Source organism: Aegilops tauschii, chromosome 7 (genome assembly GCF_002575655.3).
Source record: "Aegilops tauschii subsp. strangulata cultivar AL8/78 chromosome 7, Aet v6.0, whole genome shotgun sequence".
Taxonomy (NCBI): Eukaryota; Viridiplantae; Streptophyta; class Magnoliopsida; order Poales; family Poaceae; genus Aegilops; species Aegilops tauschii.
In genome coordinates this window covers 572,622,453-572,638,494 of record NC_053041.3, presented here as the reverse complement: position 1 = coordinate 572,638,494, position 16,042 = coordinate 572,622,453, and positions in this window count along the sequence as shown.

Below are 16,042 nucleotides of genomic sequence, written 5' to 3'. Positions count from 1 at the left end.
ATCTATATTTTGGGACCTGCCCTATTGGAAAGACCTAGAGGTCCGCTCCGCAATCGACGTGATGCACGTGACGAAGAAACTTTGCGTGACCCTGCTTGGCTTCTTGGGCGCGTACGGGAAGACAAAAGATACACGGGTGGCACGGGAGGACCAGCAACGTATGCACGGAAAAGACGGCTTACATCAGGGTCATGCCAGCTACGCTCTTACCAAAGAAGAGAAGGAAATCATCTTTGAATGCCTGCTCAGTATTAAGGTACCGTCTGGCTTCTCGTCGAATATAAAGGGAATAATAAATATGGCAGCGAAAAAGTTCCAGAACCTAAAGTATCATGACCGCCATGTGATTATGACGCAACTGCTTCTGGTTGCATTGAGGGGGCTTCTACCGAAAAACGTTCGATTAGCCATTGTGAAGCTATGTGCATTTCTCAATGCAATCTCTCAGAAGGTAATCGATCCAGAAATCATACCAAGGTTAGAGAATGATTTGGTGCAATGTCTTGTCAGTTTCGAGTTGGTGTTCCCACCATCCTTCTTCAACATCATGACGCACGTCCTAGTTCACCTATGCGAAGAGATTAACGTTTTGGGTCCTGTATTTCTACACAATATGTTCCCCTTTGAGAGGTTCATGGGAGTATTAAAGAAATATGTTCATAACCGTGCTAGGCTAGAAGGAAGCATCTCCAAGGGCCATGAAAATGAGGAGGTCATTGAGTTTTGTATTGACTTTATTCCTGACCTTAAGCCGATTGGTGTTCCCGAATCGCGGCATAAGGGCAGACTAGATGGAAAAGGCATGCTAGGAGAGGATCAAATAATATGTATGTACGGACATTCTCTCACTCAAGCACACTACACAGTTCTACAGAATTCCGCCTTGGTGGCTCCGTATATGGACGAACACAAGAATTTTCTACGCTCCAAACACCCGGAGCGGTCTGATGACTGGATTACACGTGAACAAACGGGGACTTTCGCCAGCTAGTTGCAGGCACGTGCCATGCATGACTCCGCTATTGAAGATGACATGTACTTGCTGTCCCAGTTACCATCTTCGAATATAATGACTTTCAAAGGGTACGAGATAAATGTGAATACATTTTACACGATCGCCCAAGATAAGAAGAGCACCAACCAAAACAGTGGTGTCCGCTTTGATGCAGCAACCAAGACAGGAAAGGAAACATATTATGGTTACATAGAGGACATATGAGAACTTGACTATGGACGTGGTTTGAAGGTCCCTTTGTTTCGGTGCAAATGGATCAATATGACATGAGGCGGGGTAACGGAAGACCCGCAGTACGGAATGACAATAGTGGATCTCAATAATCTTGCGTATGCAGACGAACCATTCGTCCTAGCCAATGATGTGGCACATGTTTTCTATGTGAAGGACATGTCTACCAAGCCGAGAAAAAGAAAAGATAAGGAAGCGAATGCATCATACGATGAGCCAAAGCGCCACATAGTTCTTTCTGGGAAGAGAAACATCGTGTGAGTGGATTACAAGACAGACATGTCAGAAGATTATGAAAAGTTTGATGAAATTTCTCCATTCACAGTGAATATTGACCCGAGCCTCCAGTTAAATGATGAAGATTTTCCATGGTTACGGCGCAAAGGGACACACGCGAAGAAAAAGTTTCACACCCAAAGATCTGGGATGTGATCGGCTTCACTATCATCACTTTCTTCTGTGTTTCACACCCAGGTGGGAATCTCTGTAATAGTTAGGGTAGTTATGTGTTTTGGCATTTGAAACGCGAAGAAATTTTATGTGCAAACAAATTCTTTCATGCATTTACTGATTTTTTTAGCTAAATGACCCTGAAATTGAAAAACACTTCAAATGAACTCCGAAAAGGTTGAAAGTTGCCATGGTATCATAATTTCACCCACATAGCATGTGCAAAAAAGTAGAGAGGGTTACGGCAAAAACTGGATGCATGTCGTGTACAAAATGGACAATCTCTTTCGAAGTATCAGGGTTTCGAACGAAAACTCATCTGTTACAAAGGCATTTCATTTTTAAATAACCTAAGTATTACCAAATTGAATATAATGATAAAACACACTGGTATTAAACATAAGAAAAAGAATCACTGAAAAATCAATTTTTAAAGTTAAATTATTCACAAACTAGTGATTCACACAAATTTCAAACAATTCAAAATTTAAACTATTCAAATTCGAAACTACCGGCACTAACAGAAAGTTTGTAATTTTTTGTACCTAAAGCAAAAATATTCACAAAAGAAACTCTAAATACAGCAAAAAACAACTAAAAAATAAATATAACAAAATAAATAAAGAAGAAAAGAAAAAAGAAAAAACTAAATAAAAAAAGCCCACCTACTGGGTCACAGCAGCCTGCATACGACTAGAAACCCATATTCTACTTGGGCCAGGATGCAGGCCCGCTAGACCAGTAGGCCCAACAGGGCATCATAGAAGACGTAGGCCCAAAAGGCCTGCTTTAGAGAGATGCTCGAGACAGCGGCGGCGGCGGGGCTTATAAGCTGGTGCGAGCGTCCCTCAGCTAGCGAGGTGGGACTAAACTTCTGCGCCCCTCGCCTGGCAGCGCACCCCCTTTAGTGCCGGGTCGTGGCTCCAACCGGTACTGAAGGGGGGGTCTTTAGTACCGGTTGGAGCCACCATCCGGTACTAAAGGCCTGCCCTTCCCGCCGCTTGGCCTGGCCAAAACAGGCCTTTAGTACCGGTTGGTGGCTCCAACCGGTACTAAAGGTGCCTCCTATATAAGAAACAATTCAAAAAATTTCAATTTCTCATCTCCCAGTTCTCTGTGCCGCCGCCCCGTCCCGCGCCGTCGCCGCCCCTGTTGCGCTGTCCCCGTCGACTCCGCGCCGCCCCCGTCCTCGTCGCGTCGTCCCCATCGACTCCGCGCCGCCCCCGTCGCCGGCCCGTCCCCGTCGCCGCACTGGCCCATCACCGTCCCCTCTCCTCGCCGTCGCCGTCGCCTTGGATCGACCTCGCCGTCGCCGTCGCCTCGACATCGCCCGCGCGCGCTGTGAGCCCCTCCCCCGGCCAGCCCCTCTCCTCCCTCCACTCTAAGCCACCGCACCGCCGGCGCCGACCGTAGTTAGTGCACACACGCGCGCGCACACGTACACACACACAATTTTTCTGTTTTTAGTTTTTAGTTTTTTCTGTTTTTCATACAAGGTTTTAGATGAATTAATTAATTAGATTAGATTAATGTCAAATAGTATATAGAAATGTTAGTTATAATATATATAATGTCAAAGGTTTTTTTGTTTTTTCTGTTTTTTATACAAATGTTATAAATGTTAGTTATATAGAAATGTTAGAAATTTTAGAAATGTTAGTTTTAGCTAGATGAATTAGATTAATTTCAAATTGTTAGACGATGATCGATGTTTTTTTAGTTTCTTATAATTTTAGTTATAGAAATTTAGAATTTGTATATAAGAAATCACAATCCAATAATTTAAAAAATGTTACATTTGCATATAGTATTTGTTTTTGACGATGCCCGGCCCGCATCCTCGCCGTCGACCCGTTCGCGACGACTTCCTGCTTCAGAGGACCCATGTCCGGGACTGGGCTCCGCCGGGCTGGCACTGGGAGGTGCTACCTTCAGGGGCGCGCCGCTTGGTGAGGAACCCGGCCCCGGGTCCCGTCGTCGACCCTGATCTCCTGTGGTGGCGTTCGCCTGGGCTACGTTCGGTGTAGAGGGAGCCAGCCCCGCCGGAGGTGGTGCGTCGCCGTGTCAGGGAGGAGGACGAGCACGTCCGTCGCTACATGGCTGCTATGGACGTCAGGTTCTCCAATACCTGGCAGGTTCTTTGGGGACATGACCGGAGCTATGATCCTGTGATGGTTCCTTCTCTTTGGGTGTCCACCGCCCGCGTCTCAGGAACCGCGAGTGGCCTAGATCCTTCTGTAGTATTCGATCTTTATTAGCTAGCTAGCTAGTGATGTATTCGATATATAATATTCGAGACGATGTATTCAAGGTTATATATATTATTAGAGATGATGTATTCGAGATTATATATTATTCGAGACGATGTATTCGAAATTATATATTATTCGAGATGATGCATATTATGTACTATGATTCTGTTTTTCCTTATTGATTGCATCCATGCATTGTAATTTGAATACTAAATTTTTTATATTTCTTCTGGATTAGTTAAATAAAAGCTATGGCGGACAATACCGACAGAGAGGGAGAAGAGACCCTGTTCGAGATCATACGCAGCCCTCGCGGGCCAGATGATCAAAATGAAGAAGATGACGGCTCCAAATATCTGAACAATACCGGGGAGGGTGATGATATATGATATTCGATCGCGACGACCGAATTGATGAAGTCATGAACTATGATTATGATTATGATGACGCCGACAATGTTGATCTTGAAATAACAGAGACCGGCGAGGTATATTTATATAAGCAGGCATCTGGTGATCATCACATGTTTTTTTTTATTTGAAGATATATTAACGAATCGATCTTTCTTCTTTCAGCCCCCGGATTGAGCAAATCTGCTTCTACAGGCAGCAAGACAGTGAGAGGCCCGGGCAAAAAGTTGAAGGAGGGTGTAAAGTACAACATCGATGCCATCAAAACTAATGGCGAACCAAGCACGCCTAAGAACATTGCGAACAAGTTCATTTGTCAGTGCGGAGTTCTTGTGAGGGACCAACTCCCGATCTCCATTCAAGAATGGAAAGAGCCAACACAGAAACGTCCAGATCTTACTTCGGTCGACGACAGAGTGAAAAAACGCTTTGGGAATCTATCATGGAACATTTCACCCTACCAGATCATTGCACTGATGCAGATGTGGAGAAAGTCAAGGACGCTGCTCTTAGGAAGATGGCAATTGCATTCAACACCCACAAGAAAACTATATGGCCAAGTACGTCGAAGGAGGGAAGAAGACTCCAGAATTCAAGGGAACACTAGAGAAGCAAAGAGAACACTAGCCCGCTTTCGTGAAATTCAGGAAATCAGAATTATCTAAGGAACGGTCGAGAAAAAACAAGGCCAATGCCGGAAAAAGTGTTGGAAATATGCCCTAGAGGCAATAGTAAATTGGTTATTATTATATTTCCTTATTCATGATAATCGTTTATTATCCATGCTAGAATTGTATTGATAGGAAACTCAGATACATGTGTGGATACATAGACAACACCATGTCCCTAGTAAGCCTCTAGTTGACTAGCTCGTTGATCAATAGATGGTTACGGTTTCCTGACCATGGACATTGGATGTCGTTGATAACGGGATCACATCATTAGGAGAATGATGTGATGGACAAGACCCAATCCTAAGCATAGCATAAAAGATCGTGTAGTTTCGTTTGCTAGAGCTTTTCCAATGTCAAGTATCTTTTCCTTAGACCATGAGATCGTGCAACTCCCGGATATCGTAGGAGTGCTTTGGGTGTGCCAAACGTCACAACGTAACTGGGTGACTATAAAGGTGCACTACGGGTATCTCCGAAAGTGTCTGTTGGGTTGGCACGGATCGAGACTGGGATTTGTCACTCCGTGTGACGGAGAGGTATCTCTGGGCCCACTCGGTAATGCATCATCATAATGAGCTCAATGTGACTAAGGCGTTAGTCACGGGATCATGCATTGCGGTACGAGTAAAGAGACTTGCCGGTAACGAGATTGAACAAGGTATTGGGATACCGACGATCGAATCTCGGGCAAGTAACATACCGTTTGACAAAGGGAATTGCATACGGGATTGACTGAATCCTCGACATCGTGGTTCATCCGATGAGATCATCGTGGAACATGTGGGAGCCAACATGGGTATCCAGATCCCGTTGTTGGTTATTGACCGGAGAGGCGTCTCGGTCATGTCTGCATGTCTCCCGAACCCGTAGGGTCTACACACTTAAGGTTCGGTGACGCTAGGGTTGTAGAGATATATGTATGCGGAAACCCGAAAGTTTTTGGAGTCCCGGATGAGATCCCGGACGTCACGAGAGGTTCCGGAATGGTCCGGAGGTGAAGAATTATATATAGGAAGTCAAGTTTCGGCCACCGGGAAAGTTTCGGGGGTTACCGGTATTGTACCGGGACCACCGGAAGGGTTCCGGGGGTCCACCGGGTGGGGCCACCTATCCCGGAGGGCCCCGTGGGATGAAAGTGGAAGGGAACTAGCCCTTAGTGGGCTGGGGCGCCCCCCTTGGGCCTCCCCCCATGCGCCTAGGGTTGGGAACCCTGGGGGGGGGAGTTCCCCCTTGCCTTGGGGGGCAAGGCAACCCCTTCCCCCCTTGTGGCCGCCGCCCCCCTTGAGATCCCATCTCTTGGGGCCGGCGCCCCCCCAGGGGGCCTATATAAAGGGGGGGAGGGAGGGCAGCATACAACAGCCTTGGGCGCCTCCCTCCTCCCCTGCAACACCTCTCTCTCTCTCTCTCGCAGAAGCTTAGCAAAGCCCTGCCGAGACCCGCTACATCCACCACCACGCCGTCGTGCTGTTGGATCTCCATCAACTTCTCCTTCCCCCTTGCTGGATCAAGAAGGAGGAGACGTCGCTGCACCGTACGTGTGTTGAACGCGGAGGTGCCGTCCGTTCGGCACTCGGTCCTCGGTGATTTGGATCACGGCGAGTACGACTCCGTCATCCACGTTCATTGGAACGCTTCCGCTCGCGATCTACAAGGGTATGTAGATGCACTCCCTTCCCCTCGTTGCTAGTATACTCCATAGATGCATCTTGGTGAACGTAGGAAAATTTTAAAATTATGCTACGATTCCCAACAGTTGCATCATGAGCCAGGTCTATGCGTAGTTACTATGCACGAGTAGAACACAAAGCAGTTGTGGGCGTTGAGTTTGCCAATTCTTCTTGCCGCTACTAGTCTTTTCTTGTTTCGGCGGCATTGTAGGATGAAGCGGCCCGGACCGACCTTACACGTACACTTACGTGAGACAGGTTCCACCGACTGACATGCACAAGTTGCATAAGGTGGCTAGCGGGTGTCTGTCTCTCCTACTTTAGTCGGAACGGATTCGATGAAAAGGGTCCTTATGAAGGGTAAATAGAAATTGGCAAATCACGTTGTGGTCATACGTAGGTAAGAAACGTTCTTGCTAGAAACCTACAAACCACGTAAAAACTTGCAACAACAATTAGAGGACGTCTAACTTGTTTTTGCAGCAAGTGCTATGTGATGTGATATGGCCAGAAGATGTGATGAATGATATATGTGATGTATGAGATTGATCATATTCTTGTAATAGGAATCACGACTTGCATGTCGATGAGTATGACAACCGGCAGGAGCCATAGGAGTTGTCTTTATTATTTTGTATGACCTGCGTGTCATTGTATAACGCCATGTAAATTACTTTACTTTATTGCTAAACGCGTTAGCCATAGAAGTAGAAGTAATCGTTGGCGTGACGACTTCATGAAGACACAATGATGGAGATCATGATGATGGAGATCATGGTGTCATGCTGGTGACAAAGATGATCATGGTGCCCCGAAGATGGAGATCAAAGGAGCATAATGATATTGGCCATATCATGTCACTATTTGATTGCATGTGATGTTTATCATGTTTTTGCATCTTATTTGCTTAGAACGACGGTAGTAAGAAGATGATCCCTTATAATAATTTCAAGAAAGTGTTCACCCTAACAGTGCACCGTTGCGAAGGTTCGTTGTTTCGAAGCACCACGTGATGATCGGGTGTGATAGATTCTAACGTTCGAATACAACGGGTGTTGACGAGCCTAGCATGTACAGACATGGCCTCGGAACACACGCAATACACTTAGGTTGACTTGACAAGCCTAGCATGTACAGACATGGCCTCGGAACACGGAGGACCGAAAGGCCGAGCATGAGTCGTATAGAAGATACGATCAACATGGAGATGTTCACCGATCTTGACTAGTCTGTCTCACGTGATGATCGGACACGGCCTAGTTAAACTCGGGTCATGTTTCACTTAGATGACTAGAGGGATGTCTATCTGAGTGGGAGTTCATAATCAGATGAACTTAATTATCATGAACATAGTCAAAAAGGTATTTGCAAATTATGTCATAGCTTGCGCTTTAGTTCTACTGTTTAAGATATGTTCCTAGAGAAAATTTAGTTGAAAGTTGGTAGTAGCAATTATGCGGACTGGGTCCGTAAACTGAGGACTGTCCTCATTGCTGCACAGAAGGCTTATGTCCTTAATGCACCGCTCGGTGTGCTGAACCTCAGCGTCGTCTGTAGATGTTGCGGAACATCTGACATACACGTTTTGATAACTACGTGATAGTTCAGTGCGTAATGCTAACGGTTTAGAATTGTGGCACCAAAGACGGTTTTTGAAACGTCGCAGAACATATGAGATGTTCCGAAGACTGAAATCGGGATTTCAGACTAGTGCCCACGTCAAGAGGTATGAGACCTCTGACAAGTTTCTTAAGCCTGCAGACTAAGGGAGAAAAGCTCAATCGTTGAGCATGTGCTCAGATTGTCTGAGTACCACAATCGCTTGAATCGAGTGGGAGTTAATCTTCCAGATGAGATAGTGATGGTTCTCCATAATCACTGCCACCAAGCTATTAGAGCTTCGTGATGAACTATAAATATCAAGGATAGATGATGATCCTTGAGCAACTCGCGATGTTTGACACCGCGAAAGTAGAAATCAAGAAGGAGCATCAATTGTTGATGGTTAGTAAAACCACTAGTTTCTAGAAGGGCAAGGGCAAGAAGGGATACTTCATGAAACGGCAAATCAGTTGCTGCTCTAGTGAAGAAACCCAAGGTCGAACCCAAACCCGAGACTAAGTGCTTCTGTAATGAGGGGAACGGTCACTGAAGCAGAACTACCCTAGATACTTGGTAGATGAGAAGGCAGGCAAGGTCGACAGAAGTATATTGGATATACATTATATGAATGTGTACTTTACTAGTACTCCTAGCAGCACCAGGGTATTAGATACCGGTTCGGTTGCTAAGTGTTAGTAACTCGAAATAAAAGCTGCGGAATAAATGGAGACTGGATAAAAGTGAGATGACGATGTGTGTTGGAAGTGTTTCCAAGGTTGATGTGATCAAGCATCACATGCTCCCTCTACCATCGAGATTGGTGTTAAACCCAAATAATTGTTATTTGGAGTTTGCGTTGAGCATAAACATGATTGGATTATGTTTATCGCAATACGGTTATTCATTTAAGGAGAATAATGGTTACTCTGTTTATTTGAATAATACCTTCAATGGTCTTGCACCTAAAATGAATCTCGATCGTAGTGATACACATGTTCATGCCAAAAGATATAAATAGTAATGATAGTTTCACATACTTGTGGCACTGCCATTTGAGTCATATTGGGATAAAACGCATGAAGCTCCATGTAGATGGATCTTTGGACTCAGTCGTTTTTGAAAAGATTGAGACATGCGAACCATGTCTATTGGTATATATGCATGAAGAAACTCCATGCAGATGGATCATTTGGACTCACTTGATTTCGAATCACTTGAGACATGCAAATCATACCACATGGGCAAGATGACTCAAAGTCCTCGTTTTCAGTAAGATGGAACAAGAGAGCAACTTATTGGAAGTAATACATTTTGATGTATGCAGTCCAATGAGTGCTGAGGCATGCAGTGGATATCGTTATGTTCTTACTTCACAGATGATTTGAGTAGATGCTGAGAATATTTACTTGATGAAACACAAGTCTGAATTATTGAAAGATTCAAGTAATTTCAGAGTGAAGTTGAAGATCATCGTGACAAGAGGATAAAATGTCTGTGATATGATCATAGAGATGAGTATCTGAGTTACGAGTTTGGCACACAATTAAGACATTCACTACAGGAAACAGCTTCTTTGCCGTCAGCCACGGCGGACGACAAAGGCTCGAAAGGCGGACGGCAAAGACCTTTGCCGTCAGCCGCTGACAGCAAAAGGCTCCGGCAAAGAAGGCTACGGTAAACAGCTGCTTTGCCGTCTGCTTCCTGGCGGCGGACGGCAAAGGCTCTTTGCCGTCTGCGGCGGACGGCAATAATTGCGCTGTCAGTCCGTTAAGTGGCTAACGGCAGACCTTTGCCGTCCGCCGCAGACGGCAAAATTTCTCTGGTCTTTGCCGTCCGCCTTATGATGTCATCTACACGTCACTAGATGGCAGGTTCTTTGCCGTCTGCCACTGATTCTTTGCCGTCTGCCACGGACGGCAAAGTCTTTGCCGTCTGCCACTGTAGGCAAACTGACCAAATGGTCAGCTCCCAGGAAGCACAGTTGGCTGCCACGTGGCTTCTTTGCCGTCCGTGGCAGACGGCAAAGAGCTCTTTGCCATCGGTGGCAGACGGCAAAGAGCCTGCATATTGTCTGTTTTGTCTGTTTTTTGTTAAATCCCACAATTTGCACAGAAAATATATATGACATATCGATATATTTCACAGGCATTCATCACATAAACAAGTTCATACATCATTTCATACATAAACAAGGTCCATCCATCATTTCATACATAAACAAGTTCCATCCATCATTTCATACATAAAGAAGTTCCATCCATACATAAAGTAGCACTCCATAGCTAAGGTGACTAGAATGAGAAGACAAGAATGAGAAGACAAGAAGAAGAAGAGTAGAACAAGCACTCCATCCAGCACATAATGAAATCTGCAAAATGGCAAAATAAGAAAGTTAGAAATGGATCGTTTTTGAGGTAACTAAGGTGAAATGGATCGTTTTTGAGGTAACTAAGGTGAAATGGATCTTTTTTAGCTCACTTAGGTCAAATGGATCGTTTTTGAGCTAACTTAGTTGAAATGGATCGGTTTTGAGCTAACTTTGTTGAAATGGATCATTTTTGAGCTAATTTAGTTGAAATGGATCATTTTCAGCTAACTTAGGTGAAATGGATCATTTAAGAGCTAATTTAGGTGAAATGGATCGTTTTTTAGCTCACTTAGGTCAAATGGATCGTTTATGAGCTAAATTAGTTGAAATGGATCGTTTATGAGATAACCTAGGTAAGATGGGTCATTTTGGAGTTAACGTAGGTGAAATGGGCCATTTTAAAGCTAACGTAGGTAAAATGGATCATTTAGGAGCTAATCTAGGTAAAATGGGTCATTTTTGAGCTAACTTGGATGAACTGCATCATTTATAAGCTAACCTAGGTAAAATGGGTCATTTTGGAGGAAAATAAGCTAACTCTAGGTCATTATGGTAAGCATATTGGAGGAAATAAAGCTAAGTCTAGGTCTTTATGCATTTGTTAAGCAAAACACTAGAGAAACTTACCGTGATCAGGGAGATGTAGGAGCGGGGTGGCTAGTGCCGCTACCTGGAGAAGGATCGTGCGATGCGTTTCTGGAGTTAAGCTGCAACAAAGATCATTTCCAATGTCTCGTTAGCATTACGACACTCAAATGTTAAGACTACCAACTAATGTCCATTCAAACTAAACTCACCGTGCTCCCAGGAGCAATCACTGGCATCGGCGGAGCGGGCTGACCGGACTTCTCGCACACAGACTGCACATTTGGTTTTCAGAACAGAGTCATACTAGTTAGTAATGAGACTCAAATGTTAAGACTAGCAAGTAATCTGCAGAAGAAACTTACCACAAGGAGCTCGTACATGGCCCTTGCCTGCATGTCATTCCGTGCCCTCTCCTCCTCCATCATCTTTCTCGTCCTCTCCTCCATCTCCCGCTGCCTCTCCGCCGCCTCCGCCAGAAGTTTCTCCGTTCTATCTCTCTCAGTCTGTATAGCAGCCTGCAACACCACTCACATGACCATTTGTAATCATTGATGGAAGCGCACACAATGTAATGGAGAAAGATAACTGAGTACGTATCACTAACCTTGATGGCGAGTTGCACTGGCCGTTCACGAGGCCTTATCTCAGGAGCGGAGCTCGACTGGCGCGCCTTGATCTCCGGGAGAGTGCTAGGACAACGGATAAGTCCATCTCCAATGGCTATGGAGCCATGGGACCTCCCGCCACCAGATATCATCACCAGCTCTAGATCAATGGGACCCTGGCTCGGGTTAAAGTCCTCCCCTTTCCTCGCCTTCCCCTCATCTCTATATCTCATGAGCTTGTTGTGGGAGGAGATGTTGGTGAAGTTGTTTGCATCATCGAGGTCAGAGTGAGAGAAAGCCTTGACTTTCTTGAAAGAGCCAGTGTGGGCCATGGCATACAGGTTGTACACCTCTGGCACCTTATCCGCCTTATTGTGGCGTGCCTGAAAGAGAGAAACAATGAAAATTAGTAATTAAAGGGCTCAAGCTAGCATGATGAATGAATTGCATGAATCATGAGCAAACCACATACCCAGTTGCGCCCGAACTGATATAAGTTGGAGCTGCCTTGATGGTGTGGCACACCTTCCATTTGGGCACGTTTGTCCTTGGCCTGGTTGTGGAGGGCTAGCCATTCTTGTGAGCACCACTCATCGACCAACACCTCCCAACATTCCATCCGATCCGCACACCATCTCGGAGGCGCCTAAGTTAGCAAATAGAAACTTGAGCACTACGGCTAAGAATTACTAAATGAAGGAACTTAAGTAGAAGGCCTTAAGAATTACCTTCATGTACTGCTCCTTACTCAGGAACTTATCGCGGCACGCCGGCTTGGTCTTCTTGATACCACGCAAGGCGTAGTAGTCTTGAACAGCCTGCACCCGAGCCTCGTGCCGTAAGTTCTGGAGTAGGCGCTTGCAGATGTTCTGGATAACATTTGCGCTGTCCTCCTCGTATCCCTCCTCACACCTGTAGAATGTCTGCAATCAAATGAGACAATATTGATTAGTACAATTAATACCTAGCTAGTTGAAGATTTTGAAATGTGTAAAGGAGAAATTACCCAGAACGTCCTGATCACCATGTCTGCCCTCGTGTCACACACGACACCGTCGATAATGACATCCGGCGGGGCCGGGGCAGCCACGTAGTGCTCCCAGCTCAACCCAAGCTCTGGAAGCCGACCCTCACCAGGCAACGTGACAAACCCCGGGAAGTTTTGCCGGCAAAGAACTCCAAGGACGGAGTTGGGCCGGCGGACACTATGATGGTGGTCCCAACCCCTGCAGCATGACAAGGCCAACGCATTAGTTATTTGAAGAAACGTGAATGCAGAAGGTACAAAAATATTAAATGCACTTACGTACCTCTCCCCATCAGGGAAGATCAACCACCTCTGCTCGCGGGTCGCCGGCACGGACGGGAGCCGTGTAGCACCACGCTGGTACACGGTGCCACCCTCCTCCTCAAGATCAGTCGGCTCCCCGCCATCATCAGCATGGCCACTCGGCTCCTCGGGCTGATCCAGCCAGGTACCCCATCCGGACGTGTGCTCCTCCGGAGTCTCGTGGGCCGAACTCTCGTGGGCCGAAGGCCAGTCGACCCGAGGCTCGTGGGCCCAAGACCCGTGGACCGGAGGCTCGTGGACCGGAGTCCGTGTAGCCTCCTCCTCGGACGAGTCCACCCTAGCAGTCACGTGCTCGGGTGAAACAGCTGGGGGTGGCGGCGAGGAAGGTGCCCTAGCAGCCACCCTACCTCCTCTCCCGCGACCACGTGCCCCACCTCCTCTCTTCCTACCTCGTCCCCTGCTGGGCACCGCGTCGACGAAGAAGGGCCCGGCGGTGTGGACATACTGTCCAGCAACGCTCGGCGGAGAGGTACGTCAGGAATCGAAGACCTCAGACCACGCGCCGACGAAGAAGGGGCCTTGGCGCGCTCCCGACCAGCGCCCACCATCTTTCAACACCTGCCATGAGAAACAGTAAACGAAATTAGTACAACATAAAAAAAAGACCGACATGAATAATAATATGTGTATCACTTAAGTGTATCATCATCAAGTACAACATTAAAAAATTTAATACCTGACACTACTAATAATCTCGATCAGTATCATCAATAAATGCATAATCATCATCATCACTATAATCAATGACGGGCTCATAGGGTTCAGTGGCATCAACATGTGCAAGGCCACCTTGACGTAATCGGTCAAGCAATGACAGGTCATCCGCAGCAGTAACCTCTTCTTGTTCCGGCTCTTCTTGTTCCTCCTCTGGGGTGATGTCGGATTCACTGTCGCTGTCTACTTCAATGTTTTGGGGTGAAGTATAGCGGTTCTTGAAACGCTTTTTGGAAAGACGTGTCTCTTGGAAGAATTCTCCTTCATATGTGTCTGGGTTAATGTGAGGTTCATAATCCTCTTCCTTTGGGGGAGATAGTCTAGCACGTGGCGGCACTTCATAAACGACATCCCAACCTTTCAGATTTGGATTAGTTTGGCAGGCCCACAGTAGATAGAATACTTGGGTCGCCTGTTGAGCCGTAATATAGACATCAGGAACATCTAAATGGGTGCTTTGGTTGATTTCAACTAGCCCTATATGTTCATGAGTCCTTCTAGTCTCCTTCGGCTGAAACCAATAACATTTGAAGACTACGACATTCGGTGGGTTTTCACCATAGAATAGAAGTTCATAAATTGCTTCAACTCTCCCATAATACTCGGTACCTCCTTCGCCGATAGCAGATACACAACAATTTGTAGACTTTCGGTCGGCCATAGATAGCTCTTTGCCATAGGTACGAAAGCGATACCCATTGATGTCGTATTTGTCAAATGAACGGACCTTATAGTCAAAACCATTAGCGACTTGTCTCAATTCGGCGTCCATAGACTCTGAATTAGCCTACAAGTTTAATATGAAAGGATTGTTGCATTACGCACAAATTAGCGAATGAAACCGGGATAGCCGCCTACAAATTAGCCTACAAGTCTAATAGAAATTACCGTTTGTTTGAACCAAGAGATGAAACCGGGATAGCCGCCTCCTTCCTTTGCGAGAAGCTCATACTCTTCGACAGAATCCTTTTGGATCACCGCTCCATACGAGAATAAGGCGACGTATCGACTGTATGAAATATCCAGGAATAAGAGCAGTTCAAAGGAAATAGAAGTTGCGAAACTATGTACCGAGAACTTACTCGATGTACGGCCGCACTTCTATCAGGTTGTTGAAGATATACAACGAAATGGTCCGCCATTGTTCGTTATCCAAAGATACTGGATTTGAAACACTGGCTGGTGCGAGATTCCCTTTGAATAGGCTGAGGTTGGATCCACCCTTTTTAGGGTCGTCAGCATTGTACCAAGGCTTCGGATTATGCAAATGACGATTTTTGGCTTCATAGTGTGCTGTCACGAAGTTTGCCGCCTCCTCAGTGATGAATGCCTCAGCCATCGATGCTTCAATTCTACGTTTATTTTTACATTTTTGTCGAAGTGTCTTCTGCATCCTCTCAGTTGGGTAGCACCAACGATTTTGCACGGGCCCCCCCAATCTTGCCTCGGTCGGGAGATGCAAAATCAAATGTTGCATTGGATTAAAGAAGCCCGGTGGAAAGATCTTCTCTAACTTGCAGATCAACTCCGGCGCCAACTCTTCCATTTCTTCTAGCACGCCAGGCGATAGTTCTTTCGCACAAAGAACACGGAAGAAATAGCTGAGTTCTGCCAGTACTAGCCATTCATCCTCAGGGATGAAGCCACGCAACATCACCGGCATTACCCGCTCAATCCATATGTGCCAATCATGACTCTTGAGACCAAATATCTTCAATTTATCAAGACTGGCTCCCCTCTGTAGATTCGCTGCATACCCATCGGGGAACATCAACTGCATTTTCACCCACAAGATAATTTCCCTCATAGCTGGCCTTCCAAGATTGAACCATGCCTTTGGCTTCGTCCAGTTCTGCTTTCCTTTCGGTTCTTTCATGTTTTGTAACGGCCTGTCCCATAGCGCCTCCAGATCGACTCTAGCCTTAGTATTATCCTTTGACTTCCCATCTATGCCAAACAATGTACCAAAAAGTGCCTCGGCGATATTCGTCTCAGTGTGCATCACGTCGATGTTGTGTGGGCAAAGGAGGTCTTTGAAGTAAGGCAGATCCCATAAGCATGTTTTGTGAGTCCAGGCGTGCTTAGAATTATACCCCTTGAAGTACCCTGGACGCT